Raw genomic sequence first — 19,391 nt, forward strand, 5'->3', positions numbered from 1 at the left:
GAGTACTACTCCGCCTTAAAGAAGGATAAACTTGAGATATTTCTAGGTAAAGACCATATTCAAGTGAAGTAAATCAGATAGACATGTTTAAATATCACATTCTTTCTCTGGCATGAGAAACCAAAAGTGTAAATAAGGACTAAATTGTATAATATATATTGGGAAAGAGGAAAAAAATGTTCATATTGGAAGGGGAACTAAGGAGGGTGAATGGGAAAGAAGGAAGAGAAAGGAAAAAGAGAATAGAAGGAAAATGAAAATAAAGATTTTATAAATAAGGAGCATGAGGAGGATTGAAGAGAAGCGAGGGGAATGGGGAGAAAAGAAATAAGGTTATATCATGGGGCCAGGGACTTAGCTCAGTGGTGCTGTGCCTGCCTCTCAATGACAAGCTCCTGATTTCGATCCACAGGAAAGAAAGAAAGAAAGAAAAAGAAAGAAAGAAAGAAAGAAAGAAAGAAAGAAAGAAAGAAAGAAAGAAAGAAAGAAAGAAAGGAAAGAAAGAAAGAAAGAAAGGAGGAAAGACAGAAAGAAAGATCACTTACAGATACAAATTCCTTATGATGAATGTTATCACTATGTATATCTAAGATATGCCAATAAAATAGAAAGATTTGAGCCAAATCTTTGAACAAATGAACTTAATAGATATGTACAGAAGGTTCCCCCCAACAACAACAAAATATACTGTCTCTTTGGAAGCATATGTAACTTTCTTCAAAATAGTCCACATACCAATAAAGCATGATTAAACAAATGCAACAAAAGTAAAATTTTCCCATGCATATTATGAGGTCATAGTACAATTAAGTTAGCAATCAATGGCAAAAGAAACCACAGAAGTTATGCAAATGCAGGGAAGTTGATACACTTTTGAATATTCAATGCATCACATAAGAAATTAAGGAAAAAATAAGACAGTTTCTAGAACTAAATGATAATGCAAGTACAACATGCTAGCACTGATAAGATATGGTAAAAATAGTCATAGGAGGGAAATTTATAGGTGGGAATGCCCACATCAGAAAAACAGAGTAAGCCCAAATAAATCACCTAATGATGTACCTCAAGGTTCCAGAAAACCAAGTACAATTCAATCCAGAGTTACTACAAGGAAGTAAATTATAAAGATCAGAGCAGATATCAATGAAATAAAGAGTAAAAAAAAAAAACCTACACAGAATCAATTAATTGAAAAGCTTGTTCTTCAAAAGAATAAGAAAAATACACAAAACCTTTGATGATCTTGCCAAAAGAAGGAAAGAAAAAATATAAAACAAAGGGTCAAGGATTTAGCTCAATGGTTCTTCATTTTATATATATAAAACAAAGCAACTAAAAATGAACTAAAATGAGTCAAAAAGTGAGCTAACAATTTTCACATACCCTTAATCCATATTCACACAATGCAGATCCAATTTCCTCTGAAAAGCACATGAGGATTGGGTGGACATCTAGAGGCAAGCCATAACAGTGACTTATAATAAATCTACTGTCAACATCACATTAAATGGAGAAAACTGAAAATTTTCCCTCTAAAATCTGAAATAAAACAAGGATGTCCACAATTACTGCTCTTCTTCGCTGTAGCCTTCAAAACGTTCACCAAAATAATCATGAAAGAGAAAGAAATAATGGGAATATATATATATATATACAAAAGATGAAGTCAGAAAAGGAAACAACTAACAGAATGAAGAGACAACCTACAGATAGGGAAAAAATTGCCAGCTACTCCTCGAGCAAAGCACTAACTTCTAGAATGTAGAAAGAATTAAATAGACTGCCTTAAATAAAAGATCCAATCAAATAATGGGCTATCAAAATGAATAAGCACTTCTCAGAAGAACAAATGGTCAATAAATACATTTAAAAATGTTCAACATTGCTGCCACTAGATAAATGCAGATTAAAATAACACTGAGATACCATTTTATTCCAGAAAGAATGGCTATCATTGAGAAACCAAATAAAAACAAATACTGGCAAGGTTGTGGGGAAAAAGGAAACCTTCTACATTGTTTATGGAAATGTAAACTTGTGCAATCTTTATGGAAATCAGTATGGATATTTCTAAAAAAAATAAAAATAGAAATTAAATTTGATTCAGCTATTCCCCTTCTATATGTCTTTCCAAAAGAGCTAAAGACATCACATTACAGGGATATATGAATACCCATGTTTATACAGCACAATTTATAAAAGCAAAATCTAGGAAATGGCCTATATGCTCATCAACGGATTAATTGATAAGAAAATGTGGCATTTACACAGAATGGATGACTATGCCATAAAGAAAGATAATTTTGAGGCAATCCCAAGTGATGAATGTAACTGTAGACCATAATATTTAGTAAAATAAGTCAGAAATAATCCAGACACATAAGTTTAAATATCGCATGATTTCTCTTAGACACAAAACTCAAATAATATATATGGAGAGAGAGAGAGAGAGGGAGAGGGAGTGGGAGCAAAATAGAAGATATGTGGATAGGAAATAGGTAGACCGTTTTCAAATGGATGAAGTTTAAGAGATGGAGAGAAGGTTAAGGGAGGGTAGGGATAGGGATGGAAAAAATAACTGAAAGGAAAAAATAATAAAATAGAACTTCCACAAATGAGAAAGGGGCCAAGAGTTGCAAGGAGCAGGGAGGAAAGGAAAGGATAAAGGATGAAAAATAGTGAAAAAATAAATAATTTGTATTATGTGCATGTACTACTCCTGATGATAATTCATCACTATGTACTACAAATATGTACCAATAAAAAGTCATATTACAGTAATATATGCATACTCATGTTTATAGCAGCACAATTTATAATAGCTAAATCTGGGAAATGGCCTATATATCCATTAATAGATAAATGGATAAAGAAAACATGGTATTTATTCGCAATGGAATACTATCCTGCCATAAAGAAAAATAAACTTGAGGCATTCATAGGTAAATGAATGTGCCTTGAGAATGTAATAGTAAGTGAAATAAGTAAGAAAAACAAACTTAATTATCACATGGTTTCTCTCATGTGAGAAACTCAAAAAAATAAATGCACAGCACTAAAAATATAGATAAATATAAAGTAAGCAAAACTTTTTCAAATGGATGGGGGAATGAGATTTTTTTACTGCGATATCAACTTGAATAGGAAATGCCTAGCTGATTGGTTTAGCATCGTTCTGGGTGTGTCTGAACAATGTACTTACTGAAGAGGGAAGTCCCACCCTGGGTGTGGTGGCACCGCTTAATATAATTGTATCCTGGATGGAATAAAACAGGAGAGAAGATGGATGTCTCACTTCTGTTTCTTCAGAGGAGCTCCAGTCTTTGCCATCACCTTTGCACATCCATCTCCAGGCTTTTAGCATAGAATTTTCAGCCTTTTGGAGCAGTCCCTTTAGTGTCCTTATACAGTCTCACATAGGACACTGCAGTGATCTCCAGGTTTACAACTTTTGAGTGAATCTTTCCCATCTCCATCATGAAAATTGCCCTTTCAAATTTTCTCACTCCTGACTCTCTAGGCAGCCACTGTTGTCTACCTTGTAAATATATATGATTTTATTATATCTTTTCTTAACTCTGTTCCTCTAGTGAACACTAACTGATATGAATTTCATTATCAGAGAAGTGGGACTGTTGGTGTATTTCTACCTAGCCATATGGTTCAGAAATTATTGGAACTGGCTTCTGGGTGGTGCTTTGAAAGGTTTGGAGATACCAGCTGAAGAAGCAGTCTTAGAATGCTGTGAGCTCAGCTTGATGGGAGATTTTGGTCTGATCACAGAGAACCAGAATGTTGATATGAATGCAGGTAGTAAATATCAGACTCAGGATGTTTTAGTTGGGAACAAGTACTGCATTGACAGTTGGGCTTCAGGTCATGTGTGAGACTAAAACTAAGGGCAGTGGACTAATTAATCTGGCAAACAAAATTTCAAGGCACTATAGAGTGGAGGCAGTGTCATGGCTACTGTTGGGTTAATATTAACTTAAGAATCAAAAGCAAACAGCCCAGTAGAATGATGTAAAAAGTTTTGAGTTTGACCAGAGAAGAACCTCTGGTAAAGTTGCAGCCTGCAAATATGGGGAAGAGAACTTGATTGCTGAAAAATTAGCCTTAAAAACGCAAGAAATCTGGAACAAGGCAATAGAAAAGATGGCTTTAGGGAATCACAAGAACCAGCAGGATCCCATCATTTGAAAGCTCAAAATTACAAAGTGAAAGATTTCACTTTGAGAAGAGAGCCCCAGGACACCATGTTGCAGAAAGGCAGCAGTTTAGAGAATGGGAATAGATTCTTCACAATTCAGTTCACAATGCTGAGCCATTGAGGCACGCTGAGGCCTCTGCCACCACCAGCAAGATGTCAAAGGGCTGAGCTATTGCTCTAGCTGGTGGCAGATGCTGGCATCACCCACACAGTGCTGGTTTTAGGAGCAAGCAAAATGCAAGAGTTGTGGGGTCAGGGAGGCTTGTGTCAAGATTTAAGAAGTCCTGGAAGGCCAGGCTGTGTGCCCCTGAGAGGGCAGTGTGTGTACCTGTGAGTGGGAAGCTGAAAGTGCAGTGGAGACCCCAGGATGTTAGAAAAGCCAGGAATGTGGAACATCTGAAGAAAACAACAAGGAAGGAGCAAAGCCAGCCCGAGGGAGAGGCCATGAGGGCTACAACCACCAGCAGTGTTGTAGAGTTAGAGTCACTCAAGCTCTTTAGAGTACATAGCTTGTATTGCCCCCAGGGCCAGACATGGAACTATGAGATTTAACATTTGCCATGCTAGATTTTGATCTTACCTTGGTCTCATTCTTTTTTATTGCTTTATTTCTCCTCTATTGGAGAATAGCACAGGAGAAATTTTTATCCTGTGCCACTGTATACTGGAAGTGTTCAACATTCCTTTCATTTTTACAGGGGCTCACAGGTAAGAGTTTGCCATAAACCTCAGAGGATATTTTGGATTTGGACTTGTCTGCAATGCTGAAACATAGTATTTTGGCAACTCAGAGATGGACTAAATGGACTTTGCATAAAGGGATATGCCAAAGTCTTTTGGGGACCAGGGATAGAATGTTTTGCTTTATATCTAGATGATCCCCAAAGCCTCATGCACTCATAGGTGGAGCTTTTGGAGGGGGAGATTGGACCATAAATGCATGATATTCATCAGTGGATTAGCACATTGATCAGTTTATAGCTGAGTGTAATGTTGGAATGTGTTATGGTTTGGGTCTAGATATCCCCTCTAAGCCTCATGTGGTGGCTGACTCTAGAATGTATGATGCTGGGATTAAGGGTGTGTTATTACTAAACCAGTGCACTGATGGATTGGCACAACCCCAATCCCAGTAGTCTAAATAAGATAAAAGGGGCAGAAAGATTCTGTTAAAGTCTCTTGTTGCTTTTGATAACATGTGGGTGGCATGAACTGTTGTTCTCCTCTTGAAATGTCCCGCTGCCATGTGCCACTCTGCCTTGGAGGCAGATGATTATGGACTGAAATAGCTATGCACTGTAAGCCAATTAAACCCTTTCCCCTCTCACGCTGGATATCAGGTATTTTTGTCTCAGCAATGATAAAAATATCTAACACAGAAGGTAAAGCCTGGTGGGAAGAATTAGGCAAGTTAGGCTGCTTTGGGCATGTCCTGGAAAGGTGCATATCCCTGCTCCTTTCTTGATCCCTTGTTGCTTACTGCATGCCTTGCCATGAGCTGTTTCTCCTCTGCCATGCCATGTTGCCATGCAGAGCCATTCAACTAGGGAATGAAACTTCTAGGGAGAAAGAGGTAGTAGAATATAGGCTTTGGGGCCCAAATGTCTGGGTTGGAATTGCAGCTTGCCACTTCCCAACTGTGTGCTTAAAGTATCAGTGTCTGCTTCTCCATTTGTAAGATGGGAATTATAACCGAGTGCCTATCTTGCAGAATGTTTGTAAGGATTAAATGAATTCCTACATGTATAATGTCTAGCACCTGTGTGCCAAAATAAACCTTTCCTCCTTTAACTTATAGGTGTCACGTATTTTTTTTCCAGCAACAAGAAAGGAACTAAGGCAGGGAATGAGAGATTTCAGGGAAGGAAAGAGATGTGAAGGGAAAGGGATGGGAAAAAAAGATTTAAAAAAGTAGAACTAGAACTTTTACAAATACGAAGGGGGCCATGAGTCAGAAGGAGCAGGGAGGGATGGGAGTGTTAATGCATTAAAAAAAGAAAATAAAGATGTGTTGTGCACATGTATTCACTCTCCACAATAAATGTACTAATAAAAATAAATAAATAATAAAATAAATGCATCACATTACTTATCCCTCAGGATAAGTCATGGAAGTATCTTTTATCTCTATTTCATGAAAGAAGAAGCTGAGGCTTAAAAAATTATTTTACCTTACCAGGATCACACAGGCAGAACCATGATTCAAATCCAGGTTTTCTAATTTTGAAAGCCGCCTGCTTTCCACTACAGTAGAATCACTCATTCATTCAGTCAGTCAGTCCATTATCCACTCAACTCTCATTGAGCACCTATTTCAGACTACTAACTCTGCCAGACCCAGAGATATAGAAATAAAGAAGACATTAACTCTGCCTCACACTGTCTTCAATACAGTTATAGATTAAGGCAAGTAACTAGACCATTACACTAGTAGCAATATAAATGCTACATTATCTATGTAAGGAAAAGGAGAGGCAGGAGAACATGGGCTTTGGGGCCTGAATATCACTTCCCCATTGCTTTCGTGAACTATCAGTTTAAGTCTGTTTCTCCATTTGTAAGATGTGAATTATAACTGAGTGCCTATCTTACAGAATGATTGGAAGGATTAAATGAGTTCCTAAATCTATAATGTCTAGCACATAAGTACTTAATAAATGTTAGCTGTTGTTAGTGGTTCACAAGATGGTAAACAATGCCAGTAAAACAGAATTTATTGAAAGCTTCACAGGAAGGTAAGGATATCTGGGCTGAGCTTTTAAGAAATAGTAGATATAATGGTTAGCTAGGTTTAAAAGTTAGAAAGCTGAGAATAGCATTCCAGCTGCAAGGCAAAACATATAAAGGCCATTTTCCTGCCAGTCAATTTCAGGTTCATTAGCCTAATCATGATTTATTCACATAAATGACCCTAAGAACCCTGTTCTTTCATTAAGCTAAGATGGTTGTCACATAGATGGTGTGACTCCAGTGATGCTTCCAGAATATCAGATATATGGAATGTGGTTTAAGAGAGGAAGAAGTGACACGAGCTCTGGCTAGGTTGGTGGGCACAGAGAAATGGTGGGACATAAACAAAATATCTCATATGAAAATGTCTCTGCCCAAGTAAGTTGTGCCTGAAGAAGAAAAGAGGAGTCAGCGAGGAAGCCAGGATCTAAAGAGAAGGGATATGGTATTTAATTAAAACATTGAGGGGCTGGGGATGAAAGGATAAAGCAAAGAAACAGAATAAATGTAAAACTCTGGAAGTATGCACCTCCAATTAAATCAGCTTTAAAACATTCCCAAAGTCTTAGCAATCATTTAAAGAGATCCTTTAAATTACACTTGCCATGCAGGCAGCTTACTGAGATGAACATACCACTGTGTTATTTGGTGTAACTTTTGTAGAGATATTTTTGGAAGAGTCCAGTGAATGGGCCACATGAGACGCTGGTAGGCCAAGGAAACATGCCCTTGGCCTCAGCCAACAAAGAGTTGAAAAGTAAAGGAACAGACTAACCATCATCCCAGTTTATAAGTCTACAGAGAGGCAAGTCAGTTTATTCCTGTAAACTTGCAAAGAGAATACTTAATGTCTCATGATGCTTCTTGCGTGACAACATCTGCAGTATTTGGCCAATGGAATGTGACATTTTAGTGTCTAGAATCAGAGCATAATTCCTTCCTGGAGCCCTTGTTCTGTTTCTCTGGAATGTGGCAGAGTTTGATGTTGATGATTATAACTAATGTTTGAGGCCTGCCTTGTTTCTGATGCCTTCAAGAATACACTGAGTATGCAAAGATTATAGCAGTTCCTCGCCTTCTGAAAGTAGCTAGTGGAGCTGAGGGTCATAATGGGGAGGAAGAAGGAAGTGTGCAAGCTTATTGAGCACCAAAGGTCAAGAAATGCAAAGCAAGATTTTAAAAACTACCTGCTCACTGGAGAAGGAAATTTCACCTGGAATAGGAATAGGCATATGAGTTTCCAAAATGACATATGGAAAACCTTAAACCAGTTTCAACCACTGTTTTATTCAATCCAGAAAAAATATTACCCTGAAATTTTATTTCTTTAATACAGCTAAGTACAATTTAAAAAAAAAATCAAAGCTTGGGCTAGGGATTTAGCTCAGTGGTTCTTCCACCTGCCTCACAAGTGCAAGGTCCTGAGTTTGATCCCCATACATACCAAAAAGAAAACAAAAAAAAAACCTCTATGAGCCATGTAAATTCTCTTGATTTTATTCTAATATGTTATTCCTCTGTCAGGAGGGCCTGAAGGAAAAAATGTGATTTCTTATGCCAACAGATTACTGACCTGCAAGATTTTTGTGTGGCACTGACACAGCCAAGGCAGCTTAGAATAAAAATCAAAGTGAAAAAATAGACACTTAAAACTACAAAATGTACCTGCCTTTTTTCATTGCTTTTCTGTGCCTTTCAGCATGAGGAAGGTCTCCAAACAGCCCTTGCATTTCTCAACAGATCAGCCAATTTGACATGCTTCACTCAGCCATTTTTATTGTTTTCTCTTTCCCTCTGCTTTCTAACACGGCCCTTGCTGTCCCTCGGTGCTTTGGCTTTCCTCCAATCTGCTCTCCCTAAACAGTACCCCATGTTTCAAATTTTTCCAGATACCGCTACCTCAATTTTTTTTATTAAACACATTCTCTATGCCATATACTTGCTAGATTCTTTACACGCGGTGTATCACTTAATCCCTGAAGTTCTCTCTAGGCCTCTTGCCCTCACCCTCAGCATCCAGGCAAAATTTTCCTATGCTATGTCTCTTAACAGTGTCAGGCCCCTGACTGAATTGCCAAGGTAACAGCTAGTTATCTGCCAAGTCATTCTGTGATAAGGTGTTAAATAACAGCCCTCAAATCATATTATGTATGTATCTGTAAACCCGTAAATTGGCCTATTATGCAACTATGGTTTCCCAAGCATCTAATTCAGTGCTCTTCATAAAAATACTACCCTCTACTTCTACAACTGGTAAAAATCCTTTCATATCATTACCAAATATTATCCTTTAGCTGTGTGAGGTGTTAATGAGGACTTTTCCTGCTGTATGTAATACAAAGACATGTTTTAAGATATCACTTAACTGCTTCAAATTGTACCACTTCTCTGCTGTTTTTTTTTTCATATCCTGGCCTTTCTCTGAAAAAAAATCTTGTCTGACTGAAACTAAAAGTCAGAATACCCAGGTAATCTGGTATCTGAACATAGAGGCACATGAAGGAAGAAGGAAACCCGGGAAAGTCTGAAGTGCTGAAAAAGCAATTTCCTCTCTGTCCCACAGCCTACTTCTATAGGGTACAGAATCTCAGCCACTTTGCCAGATGCCGTAGCTCAATACCAACTACCACGTCAGACTTAGGCGCTATACTCTTGTCTCTTCCCTCACCTATCACTAGCACAATCTGGGATAAGGACGCTTACCTAATGAAAGCCCACCCCTGGGCTCTTCCAAGACACTAAAATACTATAGTTTTCTCATCAGAAAGAGACTTCCCTAAGATAGCTCTAAGCATCCCCAGTGCTACCATCACAAGCCTGACAGTGCAAGCTTCTGGAGGTTGAAGCAGTGTGTCCTCCAGTGGTAAACATGTGACAAGCAAAAAGGCTTACCGAAAACATTGAAGTTAGATATAGAAACGACAGAACTAGAAAAAAAAAAACGCTGCAATCATCTAGATGAGTGGATCGTAAACTTTAACATATTACCTGAGAGACATTAAAACACAAATTACCATGTGCAAAGGATTCATTTTAAGAGACTCACAGGTGATGTTGATGTTTCTGGTCCACAGACCATCCTTTCAGGATTATTATTATATTCTACACATTTTATAGATAGGAAAATGGAGTCTCACAGAAGAGAAAAAAAAAATCTTCATTTTCTGATGTGAAAATTAATAAGCCGTTTAGTAATTTGCCCAAGGCTACACAACAAATAAGTGGTACTGACTTTTAAACCCAGGCATTCCAATACCATCTCTACTCTTCACTATGCTGCAGTGACTTCTAAGGGTGTGTTGTTTGTTTGTTTGTTTGTTCGTTCTGGCATTACTATTTCCTAGCTATGTATCCTAGGGGAGTTGACTCCATCTATGAAGTGGAAGTAATACCTATTTTCTGGGGTTACTGTGATCATACAATTACAAAATATATGTGAAAACACATATGAGTAAACGCTTAGTGCTGAGCCTCACCATAGTAAGTGATCAGTAAATAGGAGTCACTATCATTGTCACAGCCAAAACTGTTTATGTTGTTAACTGAGAAAGGCTATAGGACACCCTTTCTCTTGGCTTCATGGCCCCAAACTGAGAAATATCAATTTGTGTAACATCTTGGCTTTTTTGTTTGTTTGTTTATTCTCTTCTTTCCTCAGGAAGAGGAAATTCTGACTGGTAGATTAGTGAGCAGGAACAAAGCATGTGTAGCCAATAGGGATCTATATGTTTTTAGAGGAAATGAACTCTAGCCTACTCAATGCTATAAAATCCCCCTTATAGGTTAGACATACAGTTTTTTTGCATTTCCTGTGTCTGGGTGGATATTTCTGCCTAATTCTGGAGTTCAAAAGTAAAAGGCCCATTTGGCAAACACACATATACCACTTACTCTAGCACTTCCATCAGGAATAAAACCGTTTTGATCTCTTCTGATTTCTCTTACTTTCTTTCAGTTACTTCAGAACAGAAGGAAGAAAGGAAAAGGTTCTATTTATAGGGCCACCTTAAACCACTGCCTTATCATTGCTCACTCATGCAAGATAATGGAAGAACTTATTCTGAACCTATGTGCAAATTCCAACTCCAGTGTTCATTAATTATTTTGGCCATAAATAAGTCACACATGTGTAAATACCGAATAGTGTCTCTGGTGTGAAAGACTATAATAGTACATAAGATTCTAATGAGATAATTAACAATAGGAAATAGGAAGAAAAGGGCAAAAGGTGTAGGGAAAGTGGGAAGGGTAGGGGAAAGGTAATAAGGGAAAGGAAAAAATAGGAGAAAATGAAAAAACAGAAGCAAAGTGTTTGTAAACGGGGAGGGGAGGAGGGGGTGAAAGAAGGGCAGGGACAAGGGGAAAAAATGAGAACCAACACCTGTCATGTAGAGGTACAAGATCCCAATGATGAATGTAGTTGTACTGTATACCTAAAATGTACCAAGAAACTCAATGAGGTAAAAAATTATTTTGGCTACAGAATATTGAATATGCCTTCAGGGCTGCATTTTGATGTATTTTTGTAATTTTTATTGAGATATAATATATACTGAAAAGTGCACAAATTTTAGTGAATTTTCACAAACTGAACACTCGTGTAAACCAGTACCCAGATTAATAAGCAGCACACAAGAAGTCCTCTTGTGCCTGTCCATTCCAGGTATTACTACCATTATTTAAATTTGTTTTATTAGTGCATGTTTGCAGTACATAATGTTCACATTCATCATGGAGGATGTGTATATAGATACAATACATCTTAATTCTTTTTATTTTTGGTCCTTTTCCCTTCAACCTTTCATCCCCTGTCCATTTACAAAAGCTCAATTTCCATTATTTTTTCTTTAAATCCCTTTTTCTCTTCCTTCCTCCCCTCTTCCCCATCTCTTGTTTCAGTTCCTATTTAAACAAATTTTTCATACTTCCTAATATCTATCCTCCATTTTGCTCCATATACTTTTGGTTTCTCACAAGAGAAGCAATATGATATTTAAATGTAATTGTCTGATATTTAAATTTATTTGTCTGAAAAGAAGACCTGAAGAAGGAGGAGGAAAGGAGAAGCTGTAATGCGAGGAAAATGACCAAATTCTATGTTATACATGTGTAAGTATACTTAAATGAAACCCAGTAGTCTATATAATATGCACTAATAATAAAAGAAGCATAAAAAAGCTAGGTGAAGACAGTAGTTACAGATACTAAAGGCTCATTACTACTCCCATAAGAAAATCCAAACTGGGCTGGGGATTTAGCTCAGTGGTTCTGGCAAATGCCTCGCAAGTGCAAGGACCTGAGTTCGATCCCCAGTACAAAGAAAAAAATAAAATAAAATCCAAACTCTTCATTTCATCTATATGACATACTTGCAAACTTCTAGTCCTCCTCCTCTTTTGTCTCCTCTTCCTCCCTCTCCCTTAGGAGCTACACTGGTTCCCTCTCTTTGTCTTGTTCTTCTGTCTAAAATGTGTGGGTTTTTTTTTTTCATTTTTTCAAGTTACCTCCCAAAGTAAGCTCAGTGGCATCAGGGATTTCGTCTCACTTATTCAGGTACAGCAAACATTGCTTGACACATAGCAGATACAGCAGTACCTTGTTATCTTCAGGGAGATACCAATAGACAAAATTTATGGACATCCAAGTCTGTTCCATAAAAGGGTATAGCATTTGTATGTTACCTACTCACATCTTCTTGTATCATGTGTGTAGCATGTAACTTATCTCTAGATTACTTATAATCCCTAATATAATGTAAGTGCCATGTAGATCATAGCTGGATTGTATTGTCTGAATAATGACAAGGAAAAACTGTACATATTCAGTGCATATGCAATTTTTTCAACTATGTTTTGACCCACAGTTGGATGTGCAAATGCAGAACCTATGGATATAAAGGGCAAACCATACACAATAAATATTTCATGAATGAATCCATGAATAATTTTAAACTATCTCTATGTCTTAGTTACTTTTCTCTTTGCTGAGATGAAATACCTGACACCCACGAGTTAAAGGAAGAAAGATTTATTCCAACTCAGTTTGTAAAAGTTTTAGTGCATAGTTGGCAGGCTCCAAGGAAGGCTGGGATGACAGAGAAAAAAAAAAAAAGATCCATGCCAGGGCAGGCAGGGAGCAAGCAGCAAGCTTGCTTTCTTTTTGTCCCTTTATATTCCATGCAGTTGATGAGCCTATTGAATTGTGCTACCCATTTCCAGGGTGGAGCTACCACTATCCACACCTACCCTTAATTCTAGTATCACACACCCTAATCCAACATCACACAGCCTAGATCCAGCCACCTCCGGAAAGCCCCATTTATAAGTGCATGAGGCTTTGGGGGACAGCTAGACACAAACCATAACACTGAACAACCTGCAATTGCCATGTACAATTTGTGACAGCATTCTTTAGCAATCTCTGGAAAACATGAACTTTGAAACCAGAGAAGTATAGGTTCAAATCTTGCTATTTTCCCTCACTAATAAAGCTCGGTGAACTTGGATAAGATTCTCAGATACTCTGAACCCATTTACTCTTCTTTAAAGTTATCATAGTGTCTGTCTCACATAGTTGTGATGATTTAAATGATATAATGTATGTAAAGGCCACCACACAGTGAAATATAAAATAAACTTCAACCCACACTATTATTCCTTCCAAATTGCCCCTTTGGTACTATATTCTTTTCCATATTCCTTTATATTTCTTCTTTTTGTCTGTATGTATCTAGGTATTCTCTTTCTTTTCCATTCTCGCAAACTATACAAACAAAACAATTATAACAAAAACAAAAAGTTCTGACTATGGCAAAGCCACATGGAAAATATCACCTCAAGATCCTATTTCTTCAGTGACTGGTCTATTGCTTCTTGCCTATCATTTCTCCTTCCATTGCCTCCTGTTGTTGGGAAGAAATCAAGCTGAAGTGTTACAATATGTACTTTAAATTATAATACATCATTCATAAGTCAAGCGCCTTAACTTGCCAATATGATGGCAGAGAGATGGATTAGAAGGTTCTTAAAGCTTCGCTAATCATTTTAATAGTTTTCTCTCTCTCCCCCACCCCACTCCCCGCTTCCATTCCCTATTCTTTTTTGGTTTGTCTACCTTTTCCTAAGAGAAACTGAGAGATACTCCAGTTTTCCTTTCTTGTTTGGAAAACTAAGTTACAATTCACCTTAGTTACTATGTAGTAAGTGTAAGGTCCGACTCGACGCACCTTCCCCCAATGACCAGCCGAGACCGTACGGATGCAAGATGCAGAGGTTTTATTGCGTGGGCCACGGGCGTCTCTAAAGTCCGAAGACAAGAGAAGCGCCCCGCCAAGGATGATCTTGCTTATATATAGTTTGAAGAGCGGGAAAGCGGGCTTTACAGAAGCAGATTTGCGGATTGGTTAATTCATATGAGGCTATTTGCGGATTGGTTAATTCATACGGGGCCATGAATGCAGGGGAGGGGTTTAACAGGGGAATTTTGGCGCCGAAAAGTCCCTGATCCGTTAAGAGGTTTCGAAAGCCTGGGACTTTTTGGCGGGCAATTCAGAGCAGTGAGTGCTATTCCGGGAACAATGAGGCCCGGGACTTTCAGTAAGAACTAAAAGGTACAGTGCAAATCATCTAATGCAAACATTTTATTTTACAAAAGAACTGAGACCCACAGAGGAGTCATTCCAGTTACCCAATCTCAGAGAGTTAATGACAGAAACAGAGCAAAGCCTCAAGTCTTTTGACCCTCAAGGCAAGGTTCTTTTCAATAGACAAAAATGACCCATTATTATAACTCAGCATCCCAAAGCAAGTATTTATGCAGCTAATGCAGGCATTTACAAAGAGAATGAGTTAAGTAAATGATAGGAGGACTGTGGGTGTATCTGAGTGGTAGAGTGCTTTCCTTTACAAATCCCCAGGCAAAAGAAAAGTGTGTATGGCTCCCTTCAATTTCTCAAAGACACTAGGAAAGAGAGAACACAAATATGATGAAGTAGAAATATTTTGTGCAAAGGGGTAATTGAGAAGAATCATCCCCCAAAAGGAGAAACTATTTTTTCCAGCAAAAGTGATGAAGAACCATGACAACCAGCAGAAAAGTAAAAGGAAACATAAACAGCATAAAAATTAGTAAAAAGCAGTGCAGAGAAGGGCACAGAACAATTTCTAACTTCAACTCCTACTTCCCATCTGAGGAACACTGATCAAGAAGCTGCAAGCATAAGGTAAGGGCCATTTTAAACCTCAGATACTATATCCAGCCAGCAGTCCTATTGACACTGAAAGCCCTGGTCCATACAAGCATTTATCCCAGGTGGGGGATTGGGTTTGGAAATGACTCCACCCATACAACAACCTGGCACTGTACTATGCAAACTCTCAGAAGCCATTTTAAGAGAAGTCCTTTTTTCAGAGACTAATCCCTCCTAGGAAAAAAGCCTCAGGGCCACCATAATTAGGCACCTGGTGAACAGACCACTACACTGACTGTTCAGGAGAAGGCCAGTTGAGATTAGTCTTGACTGAGGAGAGTGTGGAACAGGATCTCGCCAGGAATTTTCAGCATCTGGGAGTGCAGAGTATGCCAGAGAGAGGAGAGGACAATATTAAGTAGCTACACCCTCAGAATCCAGAAATGAAAGCAGTGTGTTTGAGAACCCTGTTTACTCATGAGAGCTGAAGACAAAGCTCTCTTTCGTCATGACCACTTCCCCAGTGCAGAATTAGTTACTTAATTTCTTTTTCACCCTCTGAGGCTTCTCTGGGATTTGCAGTCATGCTGTATCTTAACCATTTGCCACACCCCCAAAATTCACTGTGTAGGTTCCAGTGGGCTGAGGATTTGCCCAAAGGGCAGAGCTCAAAACTGCCTCAGTACGGTGCTGTAAAGTGCCAGCTTGGATCTAAACACAAGTACCACTACTGGCCACGAAGAATGAGAACCTCGGGAAAGACTGACCGCTCACCCTGTGGCCATCAAGCCCAGACCAGCAAAAAGGACCTAAGCAGCCACGCACTAATTTACCATGCAACTAGGCCCGCAGACTGAGGAGGTACAATGTGTACCTGCTCTGTGTGCTCCAGGCATCCAGAAATCACTAAGGCTGTGTTGGAGAGAAGGGCCCCTGGAAGACACTCAGTTGATTGCCACACCCTTGGGTGTGCACACAAAAGCCCTCTCCAAGAACTGTATTTCAAGCTCAGCTATTATCCCTGCTTCCCCAGAAAGAAAGTGGTAAAGACAGTAAAGTGCCCTGACCAGTTTAATGTAAATGAGACGAAGAGAATTGACCTTATCCCTCAAAGCCTTCCTTACACTGAAGAAATCTCTGACTAGTTCCTGTTTTTGTGTTCTCTTCTTTGTCTCACAACATTTCTCTTTCTAAATATTTAATTATTTTTTCTTATGAATTCCACCTCATACTGTTTTATTCTACTGTTCTTCCCTGAGTCTTTTGTGTGTGTGTGCGTGTGTGTGTGTGTGTGTGTGTGTGTGGTACCAGAGATAGAACTCAGGTCCTTGTGCTTGCAAGGCAGTCAGCGGAACCACTGAGCCAAATTCTTGGCCCCCTGAATCTTTTCTTTAATTGGATTTTCCTATTTCTTTTTCCTTTCCTATTTTTCTTTCACCTTTATTCATACTTTGTTCTCTTTTTCCCTTTCATGCATCACTTCTGTTTTTTCTTTATTTTCTTTTGCTCTTTTTGTCATGCTTTACTAATCTTGAACTTTTTAGTTTACTGTATTATGTACCATTGCTTCCCCTTTCTCTTTTTATGGTTATTGGTATTGCAGTTGCTATTTTTATTTGTTTTTTGCTATATGATTAGTTTGGGTTTATTCATATGTGGAGATTGCTACTTTTGCTGTTGTTTTTCCATTGAAGATTGCTAGAGAATCAATTTAATCACTATAAGCATGTTGGAAGGGTGATGTGCTGCTGAGCTATACTAAGCAACTGACAGAACTGGACCAACTGACAGAAATTGGACCTTCTGTCACAACCTAGCCTCATTCAATCCTTCATGGATACTTCAACCTAAACAATAGGGGAAAGAGAAAGCCAACAGTTGATGAACTAGCTCAAAGTAGACTGTGTCAGAGGAGGATTGAGGTCTTGCTTCAGTACATTTACCTTCATAGCAACAGCAGAGATAAATAATACTTCAACACCATACCTACAAAGGACTAAACAAAGCACAGAGTAAACTCATAACTTTCAGAACATAATGTGCTGACAAAATTAGATAAGCACCCACAGCAGGCCACCCTTACATTCTCTGCTTTCTAAAGCACACCTATTTCAACTACCAGAAGGACAATACATTTCCAATATTTTCGGAGAAACCAAGTCCTTCAGACTCTGATACAGGATGCTCTGTGTCAATTTCCACTAATCAAATATAAGTTACAATGCAAATATACAGCAAAATTGCCTTAAAACTAAATTCAATGCAGCATAGACTGATACTACAGGGTATATCATCAAAAGAAATCTGTCTAAGAGAAGGCGTACACATAGGTGGGTAAGAAAGGAGTTGAGAAAATGACAGAATACTGATCAGCATCAAAATACAGTCCTTCCAGGACCCAGAATCCAGACACCTAAAAAATAACAACTTAGTGAAGAGAAGAATAAAAGTAAATCTCTAGCTATTGGGACAGAGCTGACAAGAAAATTAGAAACTATAGAAAAACTGGAGAAACACAGAACAAGGCAAAGAAAAAAACAAAGCAGTTTATAGAGTTCATTCTGGCTCCCATAGAGGGTTTTCTATCTCTGCAAACACAAAGTAGTGCCAGATTGCAAGCTCCAAGTAGGAGAAATGGGCCAAGCTAGCAATGCTAGCCTCACAAAAAGCTCATGGCCATTGTGAACCACAAAGTCAACAAGAAGTTTTACTCCAAAAGTGACTCTTTCTGCCTGGCAGCCTAGAGTTGGAATAGAAATTCAGTGCTAGAGAGTGTTTAATCAAAAGTAATTTAGGGAATTGGTTAATTGTTTAAGGCTAAGCCACCAAATAATCATGAAACAACCTCATTTCAAAGTTCCCAGTGTTATCATCCCATGGTCAGTGTGTGAGAGACAGCCACAGGAGACAGTCACAGTGAGAAGCCAGGCACATCATGTGTGGCCTGCAGAGGTGGCTGAATGTACTGGCATTAACTGTATCATTCTGCTTGAACCCTGGCCCTGCCACCTACCTCCAGCATATATCGGTAGTCTGATAGCTTTCCCTATCTAACAATGTGAACAAGAACATACAGCACCTTAAATGGTTACCACAGCCTGGGGTGTATGCACAGAGAGGCCTTCAGTGTGTGGGGGGGGTCAGCAAAACAGCTCACAAACCTGCAGCAATATAAAGCTAGGCAGAGAAAACCATGACTTGCTGTATTCCAAGACTGAAGATTGTGGAAATAAAAAAATTATTTCAAAAATACAGAGGAAAAAATATGAAAAAAAGGAAATAAAGTGTTTGTACATGGGGAATGGGGGGGTGAAGGGAGGGCACGGACAAGGGGAAAAAAAATGAGAACCAAGACCTGTCATGTAAAGGTACAAGATCCCAACAATGAACATAACTATACTGTATACCTTAAATGTACCAATAAACTCAATTAATAAAAAAAATACAGAGGAATTTTTCATACTCATTTTTTCTTTCTTCATTGATTCCAGAGGATTTAGGGCTGTTCCTTTTGTTCCTTTTAGTTACTTTTTTCTTGATTGTTCTTTTCTGTTGCCTTTATCTAATTCTGTTATATTCCTTTCTTCCTTACTAGGATATTTTATCTCACTTTCCTCACATTTTTCATCTTACTTTGATTAATTATTCAAATGTGCTTTTCTTATTCTCCCATTCTCTAATACTTGAATATTTATTTGTACAACAATTAAGCTCTATGAATCATTAGATAATTAGTTAACTTTGCTGTCATTGTTGAATTCTTTACTCATGTGGTGGAGGTATAGCTGTTACATTCAGTGGATATTTATTGTACATTAATATTTTACTTGTCATAGTGCTTATATTATAGTTATACATATCTCTTCTATGGTACAGGGTGGTACATTATTAATTCTTACAGTATACCATTACACAAGTGTTTTAGTTTCTTTTGTCATTTCTGAGACACAAAACCAAACATCCACGAGTTAGAGAGGAAAGGTTTATTTCATCTCACAGTTTGTAGAGGTTTCATTCTATATTCAGTTGATTCCAAGGCAGGTGTCATGGCAGAAGGGTAAAATAGAAAAGAAACAGTCCATGGCATGGCAGGCAGAAGGCATCAAAGCATCAGTGAGCAGCAAGCCTCTCTTTCCCTTTTATCTTCTCTAGGTTACAAGCCCTTTAGGTTTGCCACCTACTCCCCGGGTAGGCCTTCTCATTACCCATACCAAGAATTATGCTAAACAAGTGAGCTGATTTAGTACTACATACCCTTAA

Source organism: Fukomys damarensis, unplaced genomic scaffold (genome assembly GCF_012274545.1).
Source record: "Fukomys damarensis isolate Sample0158 unplaced genomic scaffold, DMR_v1.0_HiC HiC_scaffold_39, whole genome shotgun sequence".
Lineage (NCBI taxonomy): Eukaryota > Metazoa > Chordata > Mammalia > Rodentia > Bathyergidae > Fukomys > Fukomys damarensis.